The 11,217-nt window shown below is 49.1% G+C and overlaps 1 long non-coding RNA gene across 2 annotated transcripts; it reads left to right on the top strand.

Moving 5' to 3' along the window:
* The first annotated feature begins 4,990 nt into the window (after positions 1-4,990).
* On the top strand, positions 4,991-9,683 carry LOC149332512 (uncharacterized). Of its 2 annotated transcripts, none has more exons than XR_016285235.1 (4): positions 4,991-6,262; positions 6,386-7,147; positions 7,281-8,674; positions 9,292-9,683. It is a non-coding gene; the product is annotated as an uncharacterized LOC149332512 (long non-coding RNA). The 2 variants fall into 2 exon arrangements; XR_016285234.1 differs by having other exon boundaries at positions 6,372-7,147.
* Positions 9,684-11,217: the final 1,534 nt, after the last annotated feature.

Below are 11,217 nucleotides of genomic sequence, written 5' to 3'. Positions count from 1 at the left end.
CAATGGGCACTGAAAGTCTCTTTGACGTCCTGTGGACATGTAGGACGTCTATGGAACGTCCAAGGGAGTTTTAATGCCCATTTGGCATTTGCGAAGTGCAATAACTGTACCGCCATGCCACAGTGACTACTTGAGTGCTCGCTATATACGGCCTTGGTGCAGGCACATGCGATGGCTTTTGTCCAAATGAGTATTCCCTTACAAAAATATTTTTAGAGAGTTTATAGACTGCCACTAGGCTTCTGTCTATAAAGTCTAAAGACTCTCTATAGCGAAATCCTAGAGAACAGTCTGTAGGCAATGAAAATGCTATAGACAGTCTATAGACAACCTATAGATTTATGGCCATGCACTGTTAGTACACTTTTGTCTATAGAAAGTCTATAGACTATGAATAGACAAAAAGAAATATCTATCGGAAGGCAAAATTAGTGGGACACTGACGATCTAAGGCGCGCGAGGCGAAAGCCTTTCCGCGCCGAAACGTTTAGGAACGTCTTGAAATGACTAATAACTAATTACTATTTACTGGTTACGACAATCTATGCCACGATTAATTCAATCATTTTTGGTTACGGCGTATTACACCACTGATGACTTCATCAGGATGATTGGCAGCTATAGTGTGACAGTTTTCGCGGACGGACGGACGGACGGACAACGATAAGCCATGAAAGGCTTTCGCCTTAAAATACAGTCTATGAGAAATGTATAGACTGTCTATAAGCCATATTTATAAGGAGTGAGCCGTTCCTGTGCACGTGTAGCTTGCTACGTGGTCTCCAGTGGCCGACTTGCGCAGCTTGTGTGAGCGTGCCTGTTCTGCGACGACAACCGAATTTGCCTCCATATTGTACTTTGAGTGATCTCTTACCATTTTCTTTTGCACTTTAATTTCTGTTTCAAGTTTCCAACAGGCCCTCAAGGTTGCCTCACGTGTTCCATCCCAGTTCGCGCACGTCTGCGTTTCCACTGTGCACGCAGGTCCATCGTGGGTGTGGGCGAAGCACAGACTTGTCCTTTTTCTGCATCCACTGTTGAGCCTCTGAAATTTGCGTCATTGAAAAAGTTATACCGGGTGTCCCAGCTAACTTGAACCAAGGGTTTAAAAATGAAATATTGGGGTCAGGAGAGTGAAACTACCTGCATATTGGTGACAGGCATTTGGCGCACCACAGGAAATTTTTTGTATTGCAATTACTTAACTAGTAATTAAAATATTTTTTTTTAAATTTTTAATATTGACTTTAGACACTAAGTGTGATTCGCAAAGTTGGAGAGCACTTTCAGAAACCCCCATTCCATTATTCGCCATAAAGAAAACCTTACGTGTACCTCTTTTTTCGACCTCGAAAGAAAGCCCGCGAAATACAAAAAAAACCACGTGACGAGCGCATTCGCGCGCCGCGATCGTGCTGCTCTCAACCGTGCTTTCAGTGAACGAAATCAGCTCCGGTATTCATTCGGCGGCCCCGTTTCAGAGGCAGGCCGATATCTTGGTGGTGGTTTCTTCGGCCGTGTCAGCCAGTTCGCGCGTGACGGTGTAAATTGCAGCGAGTGCGCTGCGCTTTGCAGTCGCGATAAAGACTGCCAAGCTCGAAGTTTTCAAATGAGAGGAGTTTTATTTGCCAGTTGCAAAGAAAATAAAAGTGGCGGTTTATGGCTTGGCTGTGCGGCGATGACAGCCGTGGCATGCGGTTGTCCTGACTCCATTTCATTTCGGTTTCTTACCAATTATAAAAAGTGCTCGAATAGGTCACCTTGTGCGACGATACAGCTATGGCATCTTGTAACCAAATCAGCCGTTGCATTTCGTATGACAGCCTCAGGCATGTTTAAACAGACTTCCGTTATTTTGTCTTTAAGGTCTTGCGGTGTGGAAGTTGGTGTGCTGTACACCTTGTCCTTGATATGACCCCACAAAAAGTAGTCCAGAGGTGTCATATCAGGAGACCTGGCTGGCCAGTTCACGGGACCTAGTCGTCCTATCCATTTCTGCGGGAACGCTGCGTCGAGCCAGGTCCGAGCCTTGGCGCTGCTGTGCGCGGGGGCGCCATCGTGTTGAAACCACACATTTGTGGCCCTGGCGAGCGGTAGATCCGAAAGGAAGTCGTCAACGGGTCCTCTGAGGATATCATTGGTGTAGCGATCTGCTGTCAGCGTCTGGTCGAAAAACACAGGCCCGATCAAACTACCGTCGAAAAGTCCACACCAAACACTAAATGACCACTGGTACTGGTGCTGCGTCTGTAAAACCCAGTAGGGATTTGAATCGCTCCAGTAATGAGCATTGTGCAGGTTCACCTGTGAATTGCGCGAAAAACTAGCTTCGTCACTCCATATCACTTTGTTCAAAAAATCCGGGTCGTCCTGCATCTTTATCAGAATCCAATTAGCAAAATCGGTCCTGTTTTGGAAGTCCCGTGGCAACAGATTTTGATGAAGCTGTACGTGGTACGGATGCAGGCGGTGTTTGCGCAGTATTCGCCAAACTGATGACCTGGAGACTCCGGTATCCTCGCTCACGCTGCGCACGCTTGCTTGGGGTTCCAGAGCGAACAGCGATAAAATATGCGTCTCGAAGTCCTCGTCAAAAACAGGTGCTCTGTGTCGTGTGGACGTAAAACTGCCCATCCGTCGCAGCGTCTCGAAGGCACGCAGGATCGTTACTGAACTTGGCCGCCTGCCTGGGTGCCATTGTTGCATAAGGTCTGCAGCGCGCCTTCTGTTCCCATGACATGCACCTAGAGCCAGAACCATGTCTGCTTTCTCTTCATTTGTAAACGGCATGTCTGCAGTGCTAGTAATCACTACACCAAAGATTCAGTCTCGCATGAGAGTGGCATAAGAAGAGCACACGACAAACTGTGCTTCACCGCTGCTTCCAGCTTTCAAAATCCTCATTAGGAAACTGCAACACACAGCCGCCAACACCTCGCGGCGAAACATTATTCCCTGTATTTCTCTTTTGCTTCTGAGTGACAAAGCAGACTCGCCATCTCAGTATCTTATCAGATTGGGACTAAGTCGTCGTCGCCGGGTGCCAACTAGCTGACGCGGACGAAAAACCCCCGCCAAGATATCGGCCTGCCGCTGCAACGGGGCCGTCGAATAAAGGCCGGAGCTGATTTCGTTCACTGAAAGCACGGTTGAGAGCAGCACGATCGCGACGCGCAAATGTGCTCGTCACGTGATTTTTTTTGTATTTCGCGGGCTTTCTTTCGAGCTCGGAAAAAGAGGTACACGTAAGGTTTTCTTTATGGCGAATAATGGAATGCGGGTTTCTGAAAGTGCTCTCCAACTTTGCGAATCACATTTAGTGTCTAAAGTCAATATTAAAAAATTTAAAAAAATTATCTTAATTACTAGTTAAGTAATTGCGATACAAAAAATTTCCCGTGGTGCGCCAAATGCCTATCACCAATATGCAGGTAGTTTCACTCTCCTGACTCCAATATTTCATTTTTAAACCCTTGGTTCAAGTTAGCTGGGACACCCGGTATATGCACATATGGGAGAACAGGGCGCCCCACAAGTTCTACCTTTACTCGCGACAGTAACTTCTCGTCTTCAAACACGACCTTCACACAACTCGACCGTCCAGGGTGGTGAATGTGAGCTATGCGCACACTAGACTATACAGCAACTTCGGTAAGTCACCGTGTAATTGTCCGCGTCGATGGAAATCACAGCTGCCGTTGTATTTCCGTCGTCGAAAAATGGGCCACCTATATAATGCCGAATTTCGGTAGGGCCTTCAGGGTGTCCAAGGTTGCCAGGTTCGACATATCAGCAGATAAGACATTCCTTATGGCGTTTGTGCGGACCTCCTTAACTTACCCGGGAACCAGCTGTTCAGGAGAGGCTGTTAGTTTGTCTCTTGAAGGGGTTCAAGTCATCTGCGGCCGCGACAGCCACATGAAGTGTATGAAAATGCTTGCCCATTGCAATTGGCATATATTGGTAGGACGCTCGGCGACGTCAGGCCCATATGCCTTCTATATCTTACGGAGCTTCCCTTTCGGGCGTCAGTTCACGACCTCGGTGTATCCACCATCGTAATCCATGTATTCTCAGGTCCAGCGAGCTCAGAGGTGAAGCTCAGGGACTGCTACCCGTTGAAGACAACCGAAGCAAAAGGCCACCCGCCCTCAGTATAGGGCGGTGAACCCGTCACATAGACGTTAGCAGAAGCAATCAAGCAAGAAAATAAGAGGAACGCACGAAGAGCCAACTAGCAATACTGAAGTCTGAGCTATTTGGTTGTAAAGAGACATAATTGCAGAAATGTGAACTGGCGCGCAGACACGATGAAGAACAATAGACAAAACTGGCGTCAATTAACTACCAAAACTCAGTAAATATCAGCTATAAACTAAGTTGGCAGTTGGCGCCAGTCCTGTTTCTGTGTGTCCGTCCTCGTGTCTTCGCGTTCGCACTTCTGCAAGAGCTAACACTACGGCCAATTTAGAACGGGTGCAGAAGAAGAAATCAGAAAAATAGAACGTACAGTGTCTTGCCGTTTGGATGGATTATGCACGACTGTCTGTATGGTTTTTGATGGCGCTTCGTTCAACCGGGCAGAAGTTGGGAGCCCATTAGGTTTTTTGTTTAATTAATACGAAGAGATGCGAGAATGGTTCCTATCCTTTTAGACCGTTTGTTCTAAGCGCAGGACAAGCCGTAAAAACGCCGCCCAAGCTCTAGAATGCGCATGCATAGCAATACCTGCGCGTCTGAAGCAGTCTTGATATCACTTCATCGAGCGGTGCCAGGGGCAGACAAATAAAACACAAAGAAAAAAGTATGGCCGCAAGAAACGCGACGAAGTGCCGTCTGCCCATGGAAGCAGCGGCGCGGCCCAGTGCACAGTCACTGTTCCCGGCGCCTGCTTCCAGTGCGAAATTTTCTATTGCTGATAAGTGCGTCAGCGCAGACCGCCTTTGAAAAGACTTGCAGCCAACAGTAACGCGCATGCGCAAGCAGCTGCCTCGCGGGTAAAAAATGCGACCGACAGAGATCACCGTTCTTTCATCGCTGATGCTAGCCACGAGCAGTTATTTTCGCCGTACAAGCGGCAGTGCTTCTCAATGTGAGTTTGTGCCCGGTACCAGTGGGTTGCTGTCGTCTTCACCGTCTACCGGAGACGCATAGGAGCCGTTGCACTCACGACGGACCGACGACTGCCGAGGAATACGCCTCTCCGAGCCAGGCCGTCGGCACCGAAGGTGAGTGCGGGGCAAGGCCTCGCGGCGACGGCGACATGTGTCCGTGAAACCTGCTCTGTTCTGTTAGAGCGAAATTAACGTTCACTCGCGATGTTTCCGCGAGCATTGGATAATAACGAGCAAGCAACACGCAGCATGAGGTTTCATGGGCTGTCGCCATCGGGTTTCTTGTTCGTGACGGAAGCGGGGCGAGCTAGAATTTGGGGCGCGTATACAGCTTTAGGCTTAGCTCACACTAGGCAGGTTTAGATATCAGAGCTCGCTACCGTTTGCGTCACGAAACAAAAAACTCGTTCCGAACGGCGTTGCGACCAAGCCACCATGTCGTTCCACCGAACGCCCAGGCGCGTATATTCTCTCGAGCGACATGTGGTTTGTGGCCGTACACGCCGCTCGGAAATTCTCGCCATTCTCACCCAGCCACTCTGAAGAACGGACGCTGCCTACGGTCTGCGGCACATCGTGTTTCCGCTGCAGCCAAGGTCTGTTCGTTTTTCTTACTTTTTTCAGGCAAGGCTTGAGTCGCACTCACTCTGCTGCCACGGTGAGTAATGTGCAACTGCGGTATGTTTGCGTGTCTGTCACCTCTTTTTTTTTTCTCTTTGCAGATATGCCAACTCCAGCCATCAATCTCATACTTGATCCAACGGCACTGGTACATTCGGCCCGCGCTGACATCTGGCCCGGCATGTCAGTTGCGGGTCTTCACGCACCCTCTGCCTCCGGTCACAAACGCTGTACTGTCGGGTGGTTCGACTGCACTGCATCGCAGAGTCGTTTTCTACGTTTTCGGTAAGCAGGACCGCCACTTATCGATACGGGAAAACTGGCATGGCTGCAGACGAAAGCGGTACCCCCTAAGTCTGAATCAGCAACAGGCGCTGCTCAAGGGGTCCGAGGACGTAGTTTAGTCGAACTTGGTGTGGCATACTCCACGTATGTTTCCGACAGTGCAGCCAGTGTGCAGTGTGACCCTCGGACGACTTCGGAATGCTCACGACATCCATATGCGAGAAGAGGGCTTTATCGATCAGGTTGGTGCATGCAGAACATGTCTGTGTTCTTTTCTCTCGTCTGCTCGCGCTGTTCAGTCGTTTCCATCTGTGGTTTCCTTTGACAAATGTACCTTTTTTATCTTTGCAGATATGCCGGCTTAGGGCCTCCCTTGGATAAGGACAGCACGGAGCCGACTCAGCAGGTGCGAGGTCAGAACTCTGGTCTCGGTCAGGCATCCATGACCGACGCAAGACGTTCCCTTCCTGCCTCGCCTTGCTGCTGACTCCCACCACAAACGCTGCACTGTCGGGTGGTTCGACTGCACTGCATCGCAGCGTAGTTTTCTGCGTTTTCGGTAAGCAGGATCCGGACTTACCGAAACGAGAAAACTGGCATGGCTGCAGATGAAAGCGGTGCCCCCTAAGTCTGGATTAGCACCAGGCGCTGCTGAACGGGTCCGAGGATGTAGTTTAGTCGAACTTGGTGTGGCATACTCCACGTATGTTTCCGACAGTGCAGCCAGTGTGCAGTGTGACCCTCGGACGACTTTGAATGCTTACGACGTCCATGGTTGCAAGAAGAGTGCCTAATAGGTCTGGTTTGTGCATGTCGATGGAAACGGCTGAACAGCGCTATAACAGACGGGACAGAAGAGAACACAGAGTATATGTCTGTTCTTTTCTGCCCCGTCTGTTGTAGCGCTGTTAAGTCGTTTCCATATGTGGTTGCCTTTGGCAAATGTACCTCTTTTATCTTTGCAGATATACCGGCTTAGGGTCTCACTTGGACACGGACAGCACGGAGCCGACTAGGCAAGTCCAGTCTCGGATCTGTGGCCTCGGTCCGGAATCCGTGCACGACGCAAGACGTTCCCTTCCTGCCTTGTTCATCTTTTTCGCTCTCTTGACGCCATGAGTAGGGTGGTCAGTTCAACCGAATCGAAGCCTGCATGGCATACGCCACTTTTCCTCCCGACTGTAAGGAGAGTGTGCAAAGTGTCTTCGGAAGCCCCTATAACATGCACACGACATCCATGTTTTCCACTTGTCTTTGCAGATGCAATGACTTATGTTCTCGGAGCCGCCTCGGAAAGCACGAGCTCGGATCTCTGGCCCTGTCCGGTATCCGTGCACCACGCAAGATATTCCATTTCTGCCACACGTACGATGCCTCCTCCCTCCAAGTCTGTGTTGCGGGTCTGCAACAGTCGATGGCCCACATAACACTAGGTCTGTTCATCCTGCATTCAATACAGATTCCTTTCGCGCTTGTCTGTCTTGCTTAGTCGTGTTGTTACCAATCACCCACGTTACACTTAATTTCGCCCAATCTGGCTGCAGCTAGTGTACTCCAAAGTTTATTTGCACTTCACCACATTCGTACATGTCTTGCATACATCGCACCTATTTCACCCAATCCAGCTGCAGGTAGCGTCCTTATTTATGGCCACACTCCAGAGTTTGCAGTTCACCGCATGCGCCCATGCCGTGCATGTATTGCATCTAATTGTCAGCTTTCAAACAGTCAGCATTACTTTTGTGTTCGTAATATTCTTCACATCCGCAAATACTTCCTTTTCGTCAAGCCTCTCGGCAACATCACCACGGGCTAAAGGTGTTTCCCTTTTCATTTTTATAAATTTCGCCTTTCATCGTTGTTTGTGCACGAATTCCCAGATGTTTTGCGTTACTTTACAAACTACACAACAATTGGATCCAAATCGCTCATTCTCTCGTTTTTTGCAAACTGTTTTGCCTGTGCAATTCAAAAACACAGACCTTCTCGTCAGTGCAGTCATTCCTGATCACCTGTATGTGCTAATTAACACCTTTTGCATACCTTCAAGGGGCCTCTTCACCAGGCAAGGTGGACGTCAGTCCGGCTCTTTTGTGGTGTGCAAGGTTGCTTTCTTAAATACTTTCGTCTCTATTTGTCTCCTTCCCATCTTCTTTCCCCGCCTTTCTTGTTTCCTAACGTATTTCAATTGTATGTCCATATCTGAGCCTTTCAGTTTTTCTATTCGATTGCATAGAGATGGTCAGTGCTTCCTCCTATAATAAGGAATAAGAGATACTAGAAAGAGAAACCAAGGAGACTTGTGGAACGTGCTCAGAAGGGAAATGCGAAGCAAGGACTGACATGCCACAACGACGTGGCACATGAACTCCTTGAAGACTTGTGCAGAATACCATTCTAATCGCCGGTGCTGCAACGCGGCAAGCGGGCTTCGTCATCTCCTTCCTGGGGCCTACTGGGCGTGGACACCAACGGTTTCCACCGTGCTGCTTCCTGTCAACGCAACGAGGGCCCCGAGTCAGTGCCTCTGGGACATGGACGCGGTGGCCTGCTGCTTCCTGACTGTCGTCGCCGCTGCGAGGGCTCCAGTGCTGCCACCTCGGAGCTACAGCCGGCGTGACGTATGGAGCTGCCGCCTTCAATGTCTACCCCAAGTGAGCAAACAGCGTACAGACATTTGTTTTCTCTGAGGCCAAACTGATCAGCTATAATTTATTAATAGCACTCACCCTCTGTTTTGTTTGCGTTGTATGTATGAGCCATTTGCCACAGGGTAAACGTCCGGCCACTCGTTGCCGACCGCGCACGCAAGCTAACCATGAAATTCGCGTCAATTTGGGCTAGATGGTGCATTATTTCTGTCTCAAATAATGCACCATCTAGCCCAAACTGACGTTCTTCTAAACCATCTGTCGAAAACCCAGGGCCCTTTTGTGTGTGACCACCCCGTCATCTTCTCAACTCGATACTTTTGTGTTTCTCATCGTAGCATCAACATGCCTTGCAAGATATATATCGTTTTGCCTTCGAAAGGGTCTCGTTAGCGCATGTACTGCGTCAGTCTTTCTTGTGTACGTGTTGCTGTAGCGCTATTACCATTTCTGTTGCATGAAATTCGCCTTGCCACAAAGGCCCATATCAAGGGGACTTAATTTTTTTGCTGTATAATAAATTTGTTGGACCTATGGTAACGTTGGCTGGATGCTGTCCGAGTGCGTGCGCGAATTCCCTGATGGTGTCATTTTGTTTACATCGCCTTTTGCGTCTGCAGGTGCGCTGGCTCTGACTTTCCTGTTCTACACACGCCAACTGGACTTGCTGTTTCGTGCATCGGGCGTGGCGCCTTCTGACCTCGCATCTGGTCCTGCCCGTGACAGCCGCGGGCCGTGCAAGATTCCCTTCTGTTCCTCACGAGCACTGTGACGGGGCGTCTACTTGTCCTCGTCCATCTGGAATGTGCAACGTCACTGCATTCGGCGGGCCCTTGTCATGGACGGCATACATCGCCTTCGCTGCGGAATTCAACGTGTTCATCGAGCAACGTACTCCACCGCATTCATCTCCCATCACGATGCCTGACTCTGAGAAAGAAAAAAAACAACTCCCGTACCTTCTAACGCGGTCTCTTTCACAAGAATTGCCAATAAACCCTTTGCACAGCAAGTTTCGTACGAGCTTCTTGTCGCCACTTGAGTGCTCGCCGGTCGGCTTGAGCGCGTTGTGGTTGACGCGACTATCACGCTTCTCGGTTGTTCCTGCACTGAGGAAGGTAACGGTAAAAAGGGAGCTCCCTAGCGCACTGAATTTTAAGGGAGTGCACTTGAAGACAGTTTATTCTCCTTCACAGCGTGAGCACTAATTGTCGCATTACTCAAGATTACGTAAGTATATACCACAAGGTGATTCAAGTGGGACCAAAGGGTGGTACCACTGGTACACAGACTGTGGACCACCTAATTGGCGTAGTGTTCGGAACGCATCAAACGACTCAGCGCGTTACAGAGCATAAGATTACTAGTCGAATGACAGCGTATACCTTATAACAGGGATTCGCACCGACAACCTTTGGTTCCCTAAACCTTGACTTCGTGAAACTTCAAGAGTACATTAAAGAAAAACTAATCTACGTAGAACATTATCGAAGTGGTGTCAAACGATTTCTATTCTTGCGCTGTATACGTTGACATCAAAAAAGTAGATATCCGGATATAACGAACAATTTGTACTGGATATCGCTCGCGAAGGTGTCGAATGACGCAATATCCGTTCGATATTACAAACGCTCGATACTCGTACGCTGCCTCAGCGTTTTGCTATTTTTTATTCCCGTATAGGTGTATTCGTGCCGCCGCGGTGGCTCAGCGGTTATGGTGCTCGGCTGCTGACCCGAAAGACGCGGGTTCGATCCCGGCCGCGGCGGCTAGAATTTCTTTGGAGGAGAAATTCTAGAGGCCCGTGTACTGTGCGATGTCAGTGCACGTTAAAGAACCCCAGGTGGTCGAAATTTCCGGAGCCCTTCACTACGGCGTCTCTCATAGCCTTAGTCGCTTTGGGACGTTAAACCCCATAAACCAAACCAAACCAGGTGTATTCGTGCTTAGAGGCGCTGCAGCCAAACTGCCAATCCCCTCCACAATGTCGAGGTCCAGGATATATATGTCCAAAAATAGTCTCTCAAAAAATCGGTTCGACGGCTTTGCTTCGCAGTGTTCTGCACTAAAACTAAATATTTAGCTGCAGAATAGTTCATTTTAGTTCATCTTTCAATTCTCTATTACAACGTTTGCCTTGCCGTACAGTCCACATGCGGACAACGTATCTTTCGCGGTTTGAGCACTTAAGTCACCTTACGTGCGTTTAGGCGAAAGCCTTTTTGACACCTTTGTGCCATCTTTTTTTTTTTTTTTTGGAAGCAGGAGAGACAGGAACTCGCTTCGGAGCAATCGAGCGTCCGTTGAGTCCGGGGCCAAGCGTCGACCGAGAACAGATGAGCGCGCGCGCAGCTGGGGAGCAGTGGCGCCACCTGTGACGTCAATTGTTAGTGATAATTTCACGTAACAGATCCCATGCAGGTCACGTGACAATTTCGTGTTACGATATTCTACGTCTTCGCTATCGCCGGAATTTAGTTAAAAACGAAACGTAAGTCTTTACTGATTACTAATTAGGTCTCAACTAAGTGTGATTGACAGGTTGC

Source organism: Amblyomma mixtum, chromosome 8, assembly GCF_055824585.1.
Source record: "Amblyomma mixtum isolate Tamu chromosome 8, ASM5582458v1, whole genome shotgun sequence".
Taxonomy (NCBI): Eukaryota; Metazoa; Arthropoda; class Arachnida; order Ixodida; family Ixodidae; genus Amblyomma; species Amblyomma mixtum.
This window is presented reverse-complemented; position numbering and strand designations above follow the sequence as displayed.